Below are 18,333 nucleotides of genomic sequence, written 5' to 3' on the forward strand. Positions count from 1 at the left end.
TAGGAGAAAGATAAATAAGTATCACATGATCTCACTCATTTGTGGAATATAATGAACAACATAAACTGATGAACAAAAATAGATCCAGAGACATGGAAACGTCAAATGGTCCGTCAAACCTCAGAGGGAAGGCAGGGCAGGGTGAAAGGTGAGAGTAAGAGATCAACCAAAGGACTTGTAGGCATGCATATCAACATAACCAATGGACACAGACAGTAGGGGGGGTGAGAGCATGTAGCTGGAGGGGAGGTAGGAGCAGCTGGGGAGAGGTTAATGGGGGGAAAGGAGGCATATGTAATAATTAAAGAACTTAAATTAAAAAATAAAATAAGATAAAAATTAGCAAGGTGATCCTAAAATATATATGTAAATTCAAAGGACTATAATAATCTACTGTATTGGTCCACTATTTTAAAATAAAAATACAGTACATGAGTTCAAGACTTGTTTTAATACTACAATAATTACAGGATTTTTATAAGATCAATGGAAGAGAAGAGTCTAAAAATGGAATCATATATATAGTTAATTGATGCTTAACAAATATATCAAGGCAATTAAATAGAGAAAGGGTGGTCTAACAATACAACCATTTTTTAACCACTTAGAAAAAAATTAACAGGCAAGTGAAACCCTCAATATGAATCCATTAAAATGATAAAAAATTAAAGAAATATTTAATACCAACCATTGGAGAATATGGTGATGAATACAATATTTTTTACATTACTGTTGGAAGCATCTTTTGGCTCACCACACTGCAAAACATGTTTGCATTCTTTTAAAATTGAATAATCACATACCATGTAGTCTCGCAATTTCACCATATGAGTATATTTAACTCTCATATGTATGAACCATGAAACATGTACAAAACTATCCATTTTAGCGCTCTCTGTATATATGACATAAGTAAAATACTAAACATATATATCACCAAGATGACAAATTATAGTTTATTAACACAAGGAAGAATTATATGGTAGTAAAAATAAGTTAACCAAGTCCACATGTGCCAACATAGAATGAATCTTAGAAGCATAATGTTAAGAAAAATATCTAGTCTCAAAAGATTACATATAGTATGGTAGCCTGCTTATAAAATTCATAACCAAATAATACTTACTATTAGTCATTTAGTTCTTGATTATTGTTGTGAGAGGGCAATATAATGTAAATACATACATTCGCATATGAACCAATGATAATGAAGTATAAACCAAGAATTATGATTTAGCCAAAACCGGTTTGGCTCAGTGGATAGAGTGTCGGCCTGTGGACTGAAAGGTTCCGGGTTTGATTCTGGTCAAGGGCATGTACATTGGTTGCAGGCACATCCCAGGTAGGAGGTATACAAGAGGCAGCTGATCAATGATGCGATGTTTCTAACTCTCTATCCCTCTCTTTTCCTCTCTATAAAAAAATCAATAAAATATATTTTTAAAATAAATCAAAAAAATAAAAAATAAAGAATTATGATTTAGTTCTTAGAGGTCCATTTGAAATAAATATGTAAATATATAAATAGAAAGGAAAACAAATAAGCGGATGAAAGATATTAACAATATTCATTAAAATATGTTTGTCTCTCAACAAGAAAAAGAGAAATATTAGTAGAATCCTTAGGGAAAATAAAATAAACCAATGCAGAAAAACAAGGGACTAATGAAAGTGAAGCATTGAGCTATTCATTGAGCACAATTCATGAAAGATAGATAAGATGGACTTTATTAAAATTAAAAATGTATCTCTGCAAAAGACATTATTAAGAGGTTAAGAAAATGAATGACAGATTGGGGAAAACATTTACAAATAACACGTCTAATAAAGGACTGTTATTCAAAATATACAATGAACTCTTGAAAGTCAATAAAGAAAAGCAATCTGGCCGAAACCGGTTTGGTTCAGTGGTAGACTGTAGGTCTGTGGACTGAAAGGTCCTAGGTTCGATTCTGATCAAGGGCATATACATTAGTTGCGGGCACATCCCCGGTAGGGGGTGCAAGAGGGAGCTGGTCGATGTTTCTCTCTCATCGACGTTTCTAGCTCTCTATCTCTCTCCCTTCCTCCTCTCTGTAAAATATCAATAAAATATATTTTAAAAAAAGAAAAAAAAAAAGAAAAGAAATCTGATTTTAAAAATGGACCAAACATTTTAAGAGACACCTCACCAAAGAAGATATGTAGGTGGCAAATAATTATATGAAGAGATGCTCTACATCATATGCCAATGAGATACCATTAAAAGTCTTTTAATTTCTTTATTGATTATGGTATCACATAATAATCCTAATCCCCCCATGCGCATCCCAAACCCCTCCCCATGTATGCCCCCAATCCCCTGTTGTCTGTGACACTGGTTAAGCTTATGCATGCATTCAAGTCCTTTGGTTGATCTCTCCCCCTTTCCCCCACCCTCCCTTACCTTTCCTCTGATGTTTGACATTCTGATCCATGCTTCCCTGTCTCTGGGTCTGTTTTTGTTCATCAGTTTATGTTGTTCATTATTTCCCCTAGATGCGTGAGATCATGTGATACAAGAAATAATACTCATAAGAACCAAAAATGAGACAAGCAATAATGGTTATGCTGAGAGGCAAATGAATTAGTCTGAAGTGAGTTTCTTTCTAGGCCAACAGTTCTTTTGAGTCACAATTTCAATGTCAAACAGTTCCATTACAAATTGTTAGAGTGGCAGGAAGGGCCCAAATGCTGGTGAGGATGTGAAGCAACAGAAATTCTCACTTATTGTTGGTGGGAATGCAAATTTTCACAGCCACTTTGGAGAGCAGTTTGGCAGTCTCTTAAAAAATTAAACATATTATTACCATATAATATAGTAAACACCCTCCTTGGTATTTACCCAAAGAAAATGAAAACATATCCACACAAAAACCCATATATATATATAGCAGCTTATTCATAATTGCAAAAACTTGGAAGCAACCAAGATGTCTTTAAGAAAGCAAATGGATACATAAGTTGTGGCACATCCAGACAATGGAATATTATTTAGCAATAAAGATAAATGAGCTATCAGGCCATGAAAAGATTTGGAGGAATTTTCAATCTTAGTATATTACTAAGTCAAAGAAGCCAATCTGAAAAAAAAGCTACATATTATATGATTCTAATGATATTACATTGTGAAAAAGGCAAAAATTATAGAGACAGTAAAAATATCAGTGGTTGCCATGGGCTGGGAGTGGGAAGAAATGAATAGGCAGAGCACAAAGGATTTTAGGGTACTAAAAATATTCTGTATGATAATATAATGATGGATATGTCATATACATTTGTCTGAACTCATAGAATAGACAACATCAGGAGTTAACTCTAATGTAAACTATAGATTTGGGGTGATTATGATGGTCAGTATAGGTTTATCATTTGTAACAAGTGTATCACTGGTGGGATATGTTGATAAAGGGGAAGTTATGCATGTATGGAAGCAGGGGGTATATGGTAAATTTCTGTAACTTCCCCTCTATGTTGCTGTGAACCTAAAATTGCTCTAAAAATATTTTTAAAGAAAGGCTTAGGGAAATACATGTTTTAGATTAAGAAAAATCAGCAGAACACAGAATTAAAAATTACAAGTGGCTGCCTCTTTGAAACAGGAGTTAGGTAGAAAAATGAGTGAGTCAGAGAACTGCTGTTTTTCATTATAAGTCCTCCTGTACTAGGTGCACTTTTTCCCGTTAAAAGAAGCACTTTCACCTAAATCGATAAATGAATAAATAAATAACACAGAACAAAATTATTCTTGCTCAGAATTTTTATCATTCCAGTAAATAGTGGCTGCCACACCTTACCTTATATCCTCCATCCAATACTGTTTTTAATCCTGTGTGGAGATATGCTATTTTATATTATCTTTATTTTTTATGAGAAAACCTAAATAAACTGAGCTGAATTGCAGGAAATTTCTGCAATAGCTTGTAAAATATTTTATAATCATCACTCTAAGAGAGCTACTAGTAAATGTCAGTGTCAATCATGGAGGAGAAAAATAAAAAAGCAAATGAGTGTCCCTTGGAATCATGCAAACTAATTTATAGGTAGGGCACAGCTGGAACTTAGAGATGCCTCGGAGCTGCAGGGACAAAGGCTCAGCCCTTCAAACAGCACTGCCCCCTAAATGGAACACACCCAAAGACAGACAGACAGACAGACAGAGATGCTCTAGGTCTGAGGTTCACTCAGTGACTTAGGGCCTTGGGACCAACCAGCAGAGAATCAGAGACGACCACTGAGTCAGCCCTGTGCTCTGTTCCTGGTTAACATTACACAAAGTTCATGTGGTTTGTCTTCTTTGATTTTTTTTTTTCTTCAGGTTTGCAACTGAGTAGCATCTTGAAGGCCAAAACACTTTTCCCCCACGCCCTTTCTTCAGGTAGGAACAGGATGACAGGTTGTGAGCCTGCCCTCTAGTGAAGAGACTGATGCCTCACTGGGTGGTTGACTATCTCTGCTGTCAAGAAGACACAGATCTCTAGAGGTTGTCAAAGAGCATATCTAAATCCCATCGGGAGCCAAATGCCTTCTCTTCCTCCTACATTTAAAAGAGGTTAAAGGAAAGTCCCAGTCTTGTCTTCCTATTGCTAGATGAAATTTAGTCTTCCTTCCAATTTCCTTTTCAAGAGACTAATAATCCCAATACATAGCAACCCAAGTTCATGGAAACCCCAAATCATACCCTTCTAAAATTATCCCATGTTGTTTAACAAGTGCATAGTGTAGTTGGGGGTTGTATTGGTTTTCCTATATCTTGTTTACTCATTCACCACATATTTTGCTATCCTATCTTTACTACATATTCTCTAAAGCTTTACTTTTTCAGAACTGGATGTAGCTTGTGTTTTTGTATCATCTTCCAATTCAAAAAGGAATGAGCAGATAATTTCACAGACTAGGTTTCCTAAAAAAGAAATGATTAGTAAGAAATCATTGCAAGTCTCCCGATGAAATCTGTTTATAGTTCAGAGCACTTAATATACTATAAAACATTAGCATAATACATTTCCTCAGATGATGACATACAAGCATATCAGTGTCATCGCTTTACTGGCTGATCCTTTCTCTTCTCACACGGAGAACTTTTCAAAGAACAATTTACCTACAATTGAGTTGTGAATAGTACACCTTCCTGTACAGCGAGAAAGCTGTTATTGAAAGGTGGGTCTGTTCCAAATCTCTCAAGCAGCTTTTTACTTTTAATATATTTTTATTGATTTGAGAGAGGTAGAGAGAGACAAAAACATCAATGATGAGAGAGATTGATTGGCTGCCTCCTGCATGCTCTATACTGGGGTTCGGATTGAGCCCATCACCTGGGCATGTGCCCTCACCAGGAATCAAACCTTGTTTATGGATCGATGCTCAACCACTGAACCATACCAACCAGGCCAAATCTCATAAGCATCTTTAAGTATCTGCATATATGAAGGGTAGGGTAAATTTGCACATGTGTGCAGATGAAATTGTGCCCACAAACATACACACCACACACCGGCCATCATGCTGTTCCTCCAAGACACCACATGGCCCCTTGGCCTAAAACTTCACATTTATGCCTGAAGATCGCAATATGGTTCACTCCTTCCATAACTTTATGCTCTGTTCAAGTGTCACTTTCTTGGGTGTCACTGAATTACCAAATTTAAATGTACAACTCACCCATCATAGCACTGCATCTCCTTCTTCCCTGTTTCATTCCTTTCCATAGCACCTCATTCCTTCTACTCTAATAAATTTATTTTGTTTTCTAATACCAATAGGCCCAGCACATCAAGATGCTCAGAAAACATTATTTGAATAAATCAACTTAAAGATGATGCAAATAATATCAGCTTGGTATCCTGATAAACTTTTTAGTTCTTCACTATAAATATGCATTTGCTTTTATATTTCAGGAAAAGCACATGCTCTTCCCAATATCCAACTGTTGTTCTATATTTTCCTCTCAAGAGACTTCTCAGCTTTCCTCCTTTTCAATGGCTAACACCTCTCTATCCTTCTAGGCTGTCTTTATCTAGTGTTTATTTGATATTTCCTAATTCACTGAGGGCTACCTCAACAAAGGGGTTTTCCAAATGAAAAACTCCCACAAAGGAAAAAATAAATCAACCCTTCTGCAGGAAATCACATAGGCAAAATGAAAAATGGAATCATAGGCAGTGGTCTACCCAGAGAGAGAATGAAATTGAACTGCCCAAGGAATCCCTTGCTTCCCTTCCTCAAATGAGATGTGTCTGGCAGGGGTCCCAGCTACCCCCACTCAAGGGGTAGTCTGGACACGTGGCTACTTTCCAGTCACTAGAGAAGTTCTCCAGCAACTGTGTCCGGAGAAGATACGTACAGTGTCTGAATGATTTCAGAAGATGGATCTGCCTGCATGACTTCTTGCCTGGACTTGGCTGGGACTTTTTCCATCTATTCTAATGTTTTTCAGTCTAGATTTTTATGAATATTGAATAATAAGTGTATTTTAGATGTCTCTAGTAGCTGAGACCGAGTCTGAGACAAAAGACCTCTGAGACTGAAATATAAATAGAGAAGAGTTCAGGATGACATCATGTTGTAGGCACACCAGAAGTGACCACAAATAACCTACAATAACCTTTAAAATTAGTTTTTTCCTGACTTCATAAAACAATATTTTATTTGGCAGGCATGTATTGGCAAGCTCTTTCAAAAATTCTATTTGTTTTCTGTATCCAGGAAGACACAACCACTGTTTTCACATAGGTTTCCTTCTATGCTGTGGTTTTGCCATTTTCTGCTTCTTTATGAGTGGCTGCTGCAGAATATTTTTCTTTGCGACATTTATTAAGAGTAACAAGGATATGAATGATAAACCATCCTCATAACAATACAGGGTGGGTTTCTGCTTCCATATGTAACGCTGACAAATCTAAAGGACAGAAGTAGAATTTGTCAACAGTGATATGGTTGCTTTATTCTGAGGTTATATAATAACATGCAGCTGGATAAAAAATATATATATATATATTACTGTACACTGAAGGAAATCAATCCATGTGTCCTTAGATGCATTCATTGAACTCAAGCTTAGAAAAAGAATGCAAAATCACAACATAGCTTTGAAAAAGGTATAGGATCCTCCAAGCCAAATGAAGGTAGAGCAGACAGTAGTAAAACATAATCTCAACGTTACTGCATAGCATAGCCAATTGTTCTAGGGTGTGTTTTTTTAAGTACCCCTATAAAATAAAAGTAACCTATTTCTAAATACTTTAACATATAGTCCTTTCTAAATCTGATTCATTTCATATCCCTCGGGTTTTCAAGCTTCTGCTTTTTCCTAAAAGACAAAGATGAGTACGAAAATATTTTTAAATATAATAAAAACAAAATAAATATTTCCCAAATAAGCAGCACTTCTAGAAGAAGGCGCTCTATTTCATTTTCCTTCGGTTACTGGTAATCTTTGACTCTCACACAGGCGAAAGAAGAAGGTTCCAATAATTAACCTTGTGCTGTTGACCTAACCAAAATTAACTGGCTATGCAACAATTTCGTTGTCCATATAAAAACAGGAAGAGAGATTTCCCCAAGTAACCCTTATTCACCATGAGAAAAACAGCTGGCCCTCTCCCCATGTACGCCTGTGGGGCACGGATGAAAGGATGTATATTTCTGATATCCTCTCTTGTAAATGGGTGGGTGTGTTTTTTTTTTGTGTGTGTGTGTGTTTTTTCCAGTAGGAAATGTGCCAGCACTCAGTTCCTGAGAGGCGGGGACCCAAGTAAGTCTGGTCAAAATATTTAGAATTGTATCTTTATAAGAGGAGGCCTGTGGAAATGAACAACGTTTCCTTACCAGTGTCACCGGGATAAAATCCCTGCAGAACCACAGTGGAAACCTATACCTTTCCTTCTGACGAGAGGAGGGAGCGATTAATAGGAAACACTGCTCTTCCAACAACCCAAAATCAAAGTTTTAGTACCAGACTTCTTTTGTGTCCTGTTTTCCAGTAGTTCTGCTACATTTCCCACAGTACACTGCTGGGATTCTTTTTTTTATTTTTTTTTTATTTTCGCTACGCATGCTCACACATCTGTTGCACATGTGTGATCAACCGACGAGATGTTTTGAGCCAAATGTCCTGTTAAATGGACAGAGTGGGCATAGCATTCCTTTGAGAGTTGGATTTGGCCTCTGGTGGGTTGCCTCTAAATGCAGTGGTGTAATAAAGAAAAGAAATCTGCTCATTTGAATTGCATTGAAATGAACTGTGTCCTCCCCTAAAATACCATATGGTAATGATCCCTGGAGGTATGGCCCATAACACCTAGGCCTGGCAGACTCTTCTGGAAGGCTGTAAACGTCCCTGCGGAGTGAGGCTGTGAAAGGCAAGAGAGCTGACAAGAAGCATGCAGAGGGAAACGAGAATCCTATCTGATGTCCTTCAATCAGCCCGAAATGAAAGAAAGTAGACTGAACAAAGAAATCCTAGCAAGTCGGCTTGGAGAAATCCTTCTCTCATTAAAGAGCCGTTCTTGGATCTCACCTCCAGTAAAGTGAAACCGTATGGAAACAGAGCTGTTTCACCTGAGCAGTAGCCAGAGTTTCTTTGCAGCAAATTATCTCAATAAGACTCAAGTGCATGTCTGCAAAGCAAAATGCAGCCTTCCTAATCAAACCTCCACCAGAGCCCAGAGCAGATGGAACCGGTAACCGGAGACGCTGGGAGCCCTGCCTCTGCTTTGGCTAGCATTCAGCGAACCTGATCCTGCCGCAGGTAGTAGCTAGTGGCCTGCATGCCATTCTCTGCAGTCTCTCAAGAGACACAGGCGTGTGCGCGCACACAGGCATACACACACAGACCCGCACACGCACACATGCACACACATGCACGCACGCACACCAGTCTCTTGGAGTGAAATTATTCAGTGAAATTGATGATGAGATACTGAGGTTCCTGTGTTCCCAATAATAGGAAAAAATAGGCGATTTTATCCCTTACAGCACTGAGAGACTGCTTTAGAAATTAGAGTATTAAATTTAACTGCAATAAAACCCCAATAGCCATTAGTAGTTGTAAAATTTTCACTTATATCAACATTTCAATTCTGGTCTTTTATCTTTCTTGTAAAGGGACAAATTTTCCACTGCTTTAGTCTATTATCAAATGTATTTATAGAAATAATATGGGAAAATTACCCCGAGACATAAAGTTATTCCTACCTGATTTGTTTCTATTTTGATAAATTCAGCACAAGTGGTGTATGTCTGTTCATGGGTAAAAGAATTTCTAAAAATATAGTTTTTCCTCAGTCCTCACTTTTCCTATTCTAGAAGCTTTGACAAATAAATAAAAGCCTATCTACTTACCCAACTTTAAATATTGGATTTATGTACTTCTTGTTCTTTATTTCCTGAAAATGTGTTCTTTTTCACATCAAATATGACTTTGCACTTTGATTCCATAATTCCTTTGTGACTTTGAGATATTCAGTTATATAGAAAACACAGGCATTGTATAATGAAACTAGTAGCCCTACGCATGGATCTGTGCACCAGTAGCTCTCTGCAGGGTCTCACCACTCCGCACCCTCTGCCCAGAGGCTCTTCGTGGCCCACAGGCCCATCTGCGGCCAGGCGTGGGACACTTGCTTTGTTGCCATGGCATTCCACCAGCACTCATCCTCCTTAACCCCCGGACTCCGGTGGGGCTGAGAGGACTGGCCACTGCCATCTTTGTGACAGATTGATGGTTAATTTGCATGTTACCCTTTTATTAGATGGGATAATAGCATCTAGCACATATTGGGCAGCTTTATCTTAAATTAGTTAAAAGTAACTCATTTAATCTTAACCATAATCTAGTAAAACTGGTATTATTATTGGCCCCATATTTTACAGGTGAGGAAATTGAGATTTACTGGGATTTTGTAAAATGCCTAAGGTTATAAGTAGTCGATGCAGCTGACGTATCACCCATCTTGTTTCTGGAGCCGGAGTTCTGCAAGGTCTGTTACACCATCATGTCAGAAGGGTTTTGTGTTTGGTTTGCTTTGGTTTGGTTTGGTCTTTGAAATCCAGGCTCTAGAATGGTCATTTCAAACATGTCTTCCCTAAATTCATGGAAGGGGGAAATTCTCTTAACCTCAATCATTTCATAGTACTTTTCAAAACCATTCTGTAACGATATTTTTCCTCCTTCAATTCTGAATATTTGCCCTGACTAAAGTATTTATCCCTTGTCTTTCAATTCTGCCTCTCCTAATATTATGAAACTTAACTTTTTCTTCAACCTTTTATTTCATAGGGGAGGGGAGGGGGAAACAACACATGAGTTTCTTTAATCTTACCACAAAAATCACCTTGTCCTCTTACTTTCCAAACCAACCTATTCTGACAAAAGTAGAGATCTCTGAGTAAAAATACATAAACATATTTTGTTTTTAAGTATTTTGAAAGAAATGTGCTTTAATTGAAGTTTTCATATTGATAAGGTTTCTTCCTCTCCTTGCTTGAGTCACTTTTATTTGAGGACCTCTATGCATTTGGGAATCAAAATATGACTCTTGGAAATCATGTAGCAGGCAACTGACAAGTCCAGTGATATCTATATTTCAGAATAACCCTCAGGGTATTGAGGCAGGTGTTTCTCCTTTTAGTTATGATAAGATCTTCAAATTTAATGCTGAAACACCAAATAAATGTCAGCCTCTCTTTGCTGCTGATAAAGAGGACACTGGAACCTGAGGCAGTCCTTAAATCTATATGTTACAAATCTGTTTATCATTTGAACAGAGGAACCTGAGCTCAAACTGCGTGGGAAGAATATTTATCTTCTTTTTACAGATCAGAAAGCTAAGGGCTAGAGATTAAACTATATTTGCGAGGTCAATAAAAGATCAACAGAGCTGTGATGAGCCAAATCTGCATTCCACAATAAGTCTGAAAATAAATTGGATTTCCAAGTCATATAACCAGCATTTTAATACATCTTATAAAATTAATATATTCATATATTCATGCCTTTCATTTCAGCTCTAATCTAGGCTATCAACAATTTATCAGCTTCACAGGAAATTCCCAGCACAGTGTGCCAACTGATTTAAAAGCATCAAGTCCAAAGGAGTCACATCCAGATATATATATATGTATTTTTAAAATTTGCAGGACATATATTTATAAAATGCTCAGTATTATCTGTGATAAGTAAACCTAAAAGTACTAAATTTGCTTTTGGATGGGGACAAGACTAGGGAAATACAAATCCTCACATTTCTCAGCTCATTTCTATAGCTGTTTTCTGTTAATAATGCTACAAATGGCCCTGAATATAATTTGGATGTAGTTGTATTTCTTTTTGGATCTTTGGTGTCTTCCAAACATTTCAAATCTTCATTATTCTAATATAGGCTTGATTTATTCTTTTGGGCACCGATATCAATAATTCCCATCTCTTGCTGAATTTAATAAAATTGTTAAATATGTTTTAATAAAAGCAAATAGTATTTTCTACCCATTAGGATCTCCAAGACTAGAAGTAAGGTCTAAGAATATATATATATATATATATATATATATATATATATATATATATATATATATATATACACATATATATATATATTTCAAAGAGAAAAGGAGAGGAAGAGAGATAAACATAAATGACGAGAGAATTATTGATTAGCTGCTTCATGCACACCCCCCTAAGAGAGACTGAGCCCACAACCTGGGCACATGCTCTGACTGGTAATCAAACCATGATTTCCTAGGTTCATAGGTTGATGCTCAATCACTGAATCACACTGGCATGGCACAAAGAATTTTCTTAATAATCCTTCCAGATATTTCATTTTTGAATTAAAGTTAAGAAATTAGCATTTATAGATTCTCTCTTTGTCTCTCACATGCAGAAACAAGCTAATAAACCAAAAATAAAGGTTTTGGGCACCAGCCTCAGAGGGGTGTCTCAGAGACTCTTTGTTCAGTTTGCTCCCCAGCTAGCAAGGATGTGCTCTGTGCTAACACACTCCTGTCTCTATAACAGCAACACCTCTGCTTGCTTTCCCTTCCGCCCCTCCCTTCCCAATGTCCTTTTACTTCCTAATTTGCTAAAATCAAATACCAAAATCAGGAGCAATAGCCTACAATTAGCCCTTTCAATTAAAATGCAGAGTTCAAAGTTGGCTCCAGAATGAGTAATGGCTTTTGAAAACCACAGCCAGCAGGCAGCTGCCAGATTATTACAACAGTTTATTTAACCTCAAAACATCTGATCAATTTTATTATCTCAGCAGAAGGGAGCCATCCTGGAGAGCGGGTTTAAGATATACTGCTCATCCTAAATGCCTGAGAGCAAAGAGAAGTTCTTCAATGCTTGCTCTGCATGTCCTTCGGCCATCACTTCGCTGAGAAAACAAACTGGAATCACACGTGCTTCGCTTGAAAGTCAACAGAATTAAAGACACTGAATGCAAAAGCATCATGACATCAGCTAGGGCAGGAGTGCAAGGAAGGGGGCCAGGAACAGACAATTTACAAAATTACAAGGTTTAGAAACATTCAAACATCCGGCTCATGATGTTTGGGGTTTTTATTCATCCAGAAAGGAGACACAGAGAGGGCCGCCAGCCTCACCAAAACAAAAAAACATCACGTTTCCCGAATCCTGACTTGGCTGTCTGCACAGTGCTGAATTTACTCTTCTCAGATCTGCTCTAGGGATTGAGGGATGCAGGGCAGTGAAGTGTCGTTGCACAAGTGGGCTGCAGGACCCTCAGATTCCTGTCTCCCTGTAGCCGGGCCAGAGCACACAACCTCTGGCCTCCACAAAATGTCTGGGGATTTCTCCCAACTCCTACGTCCTTATTCTTCCCCCATCCCGTGGGCCTCCCCTGCAGATCTTGGGATTCAGTCTCCCCCTTCTCCTGTCTCTCCCCACCCCCCCACCCCCCACCACTGTGCTTCTGGAGGCCCAGTGCAACCTACCCCATAAACAGGTAGTGTTGCTTATTTGGCCTTCCCTACCCTCATCTATGAGGCGCCAGTGGTACAAACCCAGATATTCAGCTGGATTTCTTGTGTTGTTGTCGTTAAATATATTTTTATTGATTTCAAAGGAGAAGGAGAGGGAGAGCGGGATAGAAACAACAATGATAAGAAAGAATGGTGGATCAGCTGCCTCCTGCACACCCCACACTGGGGATTGAGCCCACAACCCCAGTATATGCCCTGACCAAGAATTGAACTGTAACCTCCTGGTTCACAATCACTGTGCCACACCTGCTGGGTGGCCTTGCTGGGTTTCAATCCCAGTTCCATTGGTCACTAACAGAAAATGCGTGGGTGAGTTCCTTTGTGTCTCTGTGGCTCCGTTTTCTCACCTATCACGTAATCACTTTGCTGCGAAGATCATGTGTCCAGTGCCGAGCACTGGGCCTGGTGCGTAGGAAGTGTCACGGAAGTTTCAGCTGTTTGTTTTATCGTTCACTCGGGGAGGGGATGCACTCTTTCGTTCCCTTTGGCTCTGGACCTTGCCTGTTGGACTGTCCTGCCCACTCTCAGGCCCGGCTCCCAACTCTCGGAACATCTCAAATAGTCTGGAAGGAGAGGTCAAACAGCTAGCTACCTGGGCCATTCTTGTGTACTGATGTTGAGGTCATGTTATAAGAAAGCTTTATGTACCTCTCATCTTTCCAGCAATTTATCCACCTGGAATACATCCCAGGTAGACCCAAAATACAGGTAATCCCCAATTACGGTGTCCAAAATCTACCACCAGCCACAGGCATACAAATATAGCTAGATACTAAATCCCATCACTGCATTTAGTATTGCATGAGTATTATATCATTTCAGCAACTGTCCACTTGAAAGAAAAAAAAAACATTCAAAGAACAAATCAATTTAGAAAGTGTTCATGAGAAATAAACCATTTCTACAAAAAGACATCAGTATCCCTCCCAAAATAAATAAATATATAAAAACCATGGAAACAACGTTTAAAAATATATTATTTCTTTGTGTTTTATTTTGTCATTTATATCTATTCCCCAATCCCATTCATTCTTCCTTCTAGAACTATGCTAACATATTTGATAGCCTCGAATTACCAGGAATGTTATATGTATATTTTTAAATAAAGTACATTGATTTATACCCGAGTAGTCAATAAAGGTTATTGATTAATAAAGATTTTGAATCTTTCAAAAGTGTTATATATATATATATATATATATATATATATATATATATATAGTGTGTGTGTATGTGTGTGTGTGTCCATCTAGTTTGTTGCTTTTAATTACTGCAGAACATCCTAGAGTGTGTACACACATTTTTACCTAATCTCTCAATGCATGCTATTTAATTAACAACAACATAAATATTAGCATCTGATAGTCAATCTCATATTTGACCAACCTGGCCTCACAGTGATTCTGGTAATTCACTGAAGGGATTTTTTTTTCTTCCAATATTTTGCAGAGGAATTTATCACCTGAATTATCCAGACAAATGATTCTCTCTTTCACTTTCCAGTAAAGTTACCACTCAGAAGCATTAGCATTTTTTTGTTTTGAAATACGATTGTTGGCAACCAATAATGTTTTGTTGGTAAAAGTAAATATCTTGCAGAGACACAGACCAACATAAAACACAGACATCTTAAAAGCTTTGTGGAAATAGGCCATGAATAAAAAGTAAATAATAAGCCAGCCATGCTTCCAGCATCTACAGCATTTTAATTATAAAAATGTAGGATATGCATGAGATCCCAAAGATGTTTATTCTCCTGCCCTGAAGCACTATTTGACATATGCAATGCTGAAAACAATTTAAATGCCTTTCAATAGGAACCTGGAGTCAAAATAAAATATGGGATTTTATGCAACTCCAAAAAATGAAGTAATTCTGTAAGTACTAACACAGAAACACAGAAACATCATAAAAACACATTGTTAGTGGAAAAAGTAAGGCACAGAAGAGTATTATTCAGATGATCCCGGTTTTGTAAAAAAAAAAAAAAAAAAAAAAAAAGTAAAGAAAATATACATGTTTAATAATGTGAATATATAAAAGATCATGCAGAAAATATCCAGGAAGATTCAAATTGCACAGAGGGATAGCAAAGCCTGAGAGAAGGAGAAAAATATTTTACCTTTAATTTTCGTTTGCTAGTACTATTTACATATTTCAGTTTGTTTATAGAAAATATTAATTTTACACTAAACTTTTCCCATCATAAATAAAATAAAAATATAACAAATAGGTTTGGCTTTTGAGAAAGGTTAGAGATTGGTTTTATTTACAAATTGGGTAATGGACGATCCGACCCACTGTCAGCATCCTTCAGACAAGCAGAGGCAGATATAAGGAGAAACCAGAGCAAATAGCTCCCTCACCCCAAATCTCTTACTAAAAGGCAATATAAAACCGAAATAACATAGCTGTCTCCACACGGACATATCACTTGAAAAGATGTATGTGTTTTTTATTGTAATGAACTGAGAGGTTAGGGGGGAAAAAACCAAAAAACGATTTTGTAGCCATTGATGCTGACAGTGGGATAACTTAAAAGAATTAAACAGTTTTTAAAATAGTTAAGATGCTAAGAAATTAACTTATTAAAATACGTTTGAAATAACACACCTACACTGTTTCATGGATGAAAATTATGTAAATACAGTTTAAAATACAAAGGTAATATCTCAATTTTTCATAATATTTTACTTTTGAACTTTAAAAATGATGTTTTAATGTTCAGTGCTTCAAACTAGATTATCAGTTACTCCAAGTTTTTTCTCCAAATATTCAAACATAAAAAGTTCAATCCAAAACAGAACTTGGAGACTTACATCAAAATTTGACTTATTTACAGAAACAGGGGAAAACATAGGAAGTTTTTAATGGAAATATGAAAATAAAAAAGAGGAAAATGCAGAACCATGAATCCTAGAATGACTAAGTAGTGCATTTATCCCTGAGAAATACCCATTTTGAATTTTCCTAAGGCAAGTAACAAGTTGTTGCTTTTTTTAACTTAAGAATTAAAAAATGATTTTGTTATTTTATAATCAAACCAGTTCTCTAGCAATGTGGTTATCTAAAATGTATGGAAAAGCTATAACAGAAAGTGGTAAACTAACAGATAAATATTGGAACTATATCTACGGCAAGTAAAGCAATAACAACAACCGACCTAACTAAATTTGGTAAAACATACTCAGTGTAAAACATCTTATTGACTTAGATCCATTTCCACACAATGATTCTAAATTCTGGCCTTTTCACATACATATTACTGTCACATAGTATGTCCTACATGAGTTTATTTGCAAATTTTTTTATCAACACATTTCATATTTTAAAGAGAAAAATGTTAGAATACAAAATAAACTAGGTATTTGCAGTTGAACCTTGCTTTCTTGCTAGCTTACCAAAAGCAAGGCAGCTGAAAGGCAATATTTATGATGTTATACTCCCTCTAGTGCCCATTTTAAAAATAGAAAGTTAAGTAACCTCCCTACATGCTGCAATGTATTTTGAGCCTCAAAACTATCATGATTCTGAATGGCAAGGGTTGTCTAGTGCAGATTGTCTACCAGTGTTTCCCAAACTTTTGACATATGTGTACCCCTTCTATAATTTTCGTAACGTTGAGTACCCCTCGTACTCATGAGAACGTAGAATTAGGTGCAGCTAAGCACGGTGCAGTGCATATCCCCACCAAACTCCTTTGCAATGCGTACCCTCCACCAAACTCTTCCCGTACCCCTGGGGGTACGCGTACCACACTTTGGGAAACACTGGAATCATTCATATGATGCAGGAGCCTCAGAGGTAGTTGGCTTGTGCTCAATTCCAGTTTCATTCCTTCAAGGAAGCTACTGTTTCTACCTTGGGATACCTGTTGCTAGCAGGTCATGTTTTGCCCATCCTTATCGTATATGTAGAAAAATCTCATCATAAGAGTAGCCACTAAACAAATGAAAAAGTTGCATTAAGTATGTATTTTAATTATGTATTGTTTCAAGCAGGAGTAACAAAATAATAATATACCATTAATAATCCATGCAATTACAAACATAAAAATTGTTATTATCCATTACCGAGCATATCCCAAACGGAGTGTTGTACCTACCGTGTTTCCCCGGAAATAAGACACCCTCTGAAAATAAGACCTTGCGCATGGAAAGATAAGACATCCCCTGAAAATAAGACCTAGCACAACTTTGGGAGAAAAAATTAATAAGACACTGTCTTATTTTCGGGGAAACAGGGTAATAGTAAATGTTTATGTAGACAAATATGCCCCCAAAGTGTTTAATTTGCATTTTTAAAAATGGTCCATCCACTTCACATAAAGCTACACAATGCATTACTATTGTAAGGAACACCTAGTGCAACTGATTTTTGCTAGCCCACAGTCGCAGAGGAACTCTGCATAGAACTAAAAGACCTCAAGGGACCTGTAGCCCAAAGGGTAAAACAAAAATATCTGTGCAAAGGACCAGAAATTATTCACAGTAATGGAACTCAAAGAGAACCTATCCTACATATGCTCCATTTCATCTCCCCAATTAAAGGGATTCATACTGACTCCACTATTGTGCCATACACCCCTTGAGCAGGAAACTCCTCCTATCCCTTTACCTCTTTGATCTAGCAGAGCACACCCTCCAGAGTAGATGTGTAAGTCATGCTAACATGAAGATGAAGCTGAAGCCAGGCTTAATTCTTGGGTTCACCAATATCTATTCATTCCCATTTATATGACAGGGGAGATGAATTTGCCTTTCAGATTATCTGCTGTCGAAGGTATGGAGAGCCACTAGACTTAGAGCAGGTCTCAGGATGTGTCATGGTGGGGGAAACCTTGGCAGTTAAGGCACCAGCAATGTAGGATGGAAGAGAGGTATTTAAAGGAGGAGATAGGAACACTAAAGACACATACTTGTCTAAAGCCGCCCAGATCCACTAAAAAAGGAAGCTCAGCCTTTATCAAAAGCAAAGTGCCCCCTACCCCAGAGAACAATTAGAGGACTTTTTCTATAAATAATCATTTTATCACCCCTAGGTCTCCTGAGAAGCACAATTACTTGATTGCAGGGGTAATGTAGGTATAAGGCAGGAGAGAGATACTGGGGTATGGGCAGCTAGATAGATTTCTTTGTAGATTAGATTGCTTGGGCATGCATTGATGTTTGCACAACTAAATTACTTGTATGGGGTGGGGGATGTAGAAGAGATGGGAATGGGGGGAGGTAGGCTCTAAAACAGGGCTGGGGAACATTCAGCTTAAGAGCCGTATAAGGCCTGATAAATTACTTGGTCTGGCTCTGCCAG

Source organism: Pipistrellus hanaki, assembly GCF_964339955.1.
Source record: "Pipistrellus hanaki genome assembly, chromosome: 10".
NCBI lineage: Eukaryota > Metazoa > Chordata > Mammalia > Chiroptera > Vespertilionidae > Pipistrellus > Pipistrellus hanaki.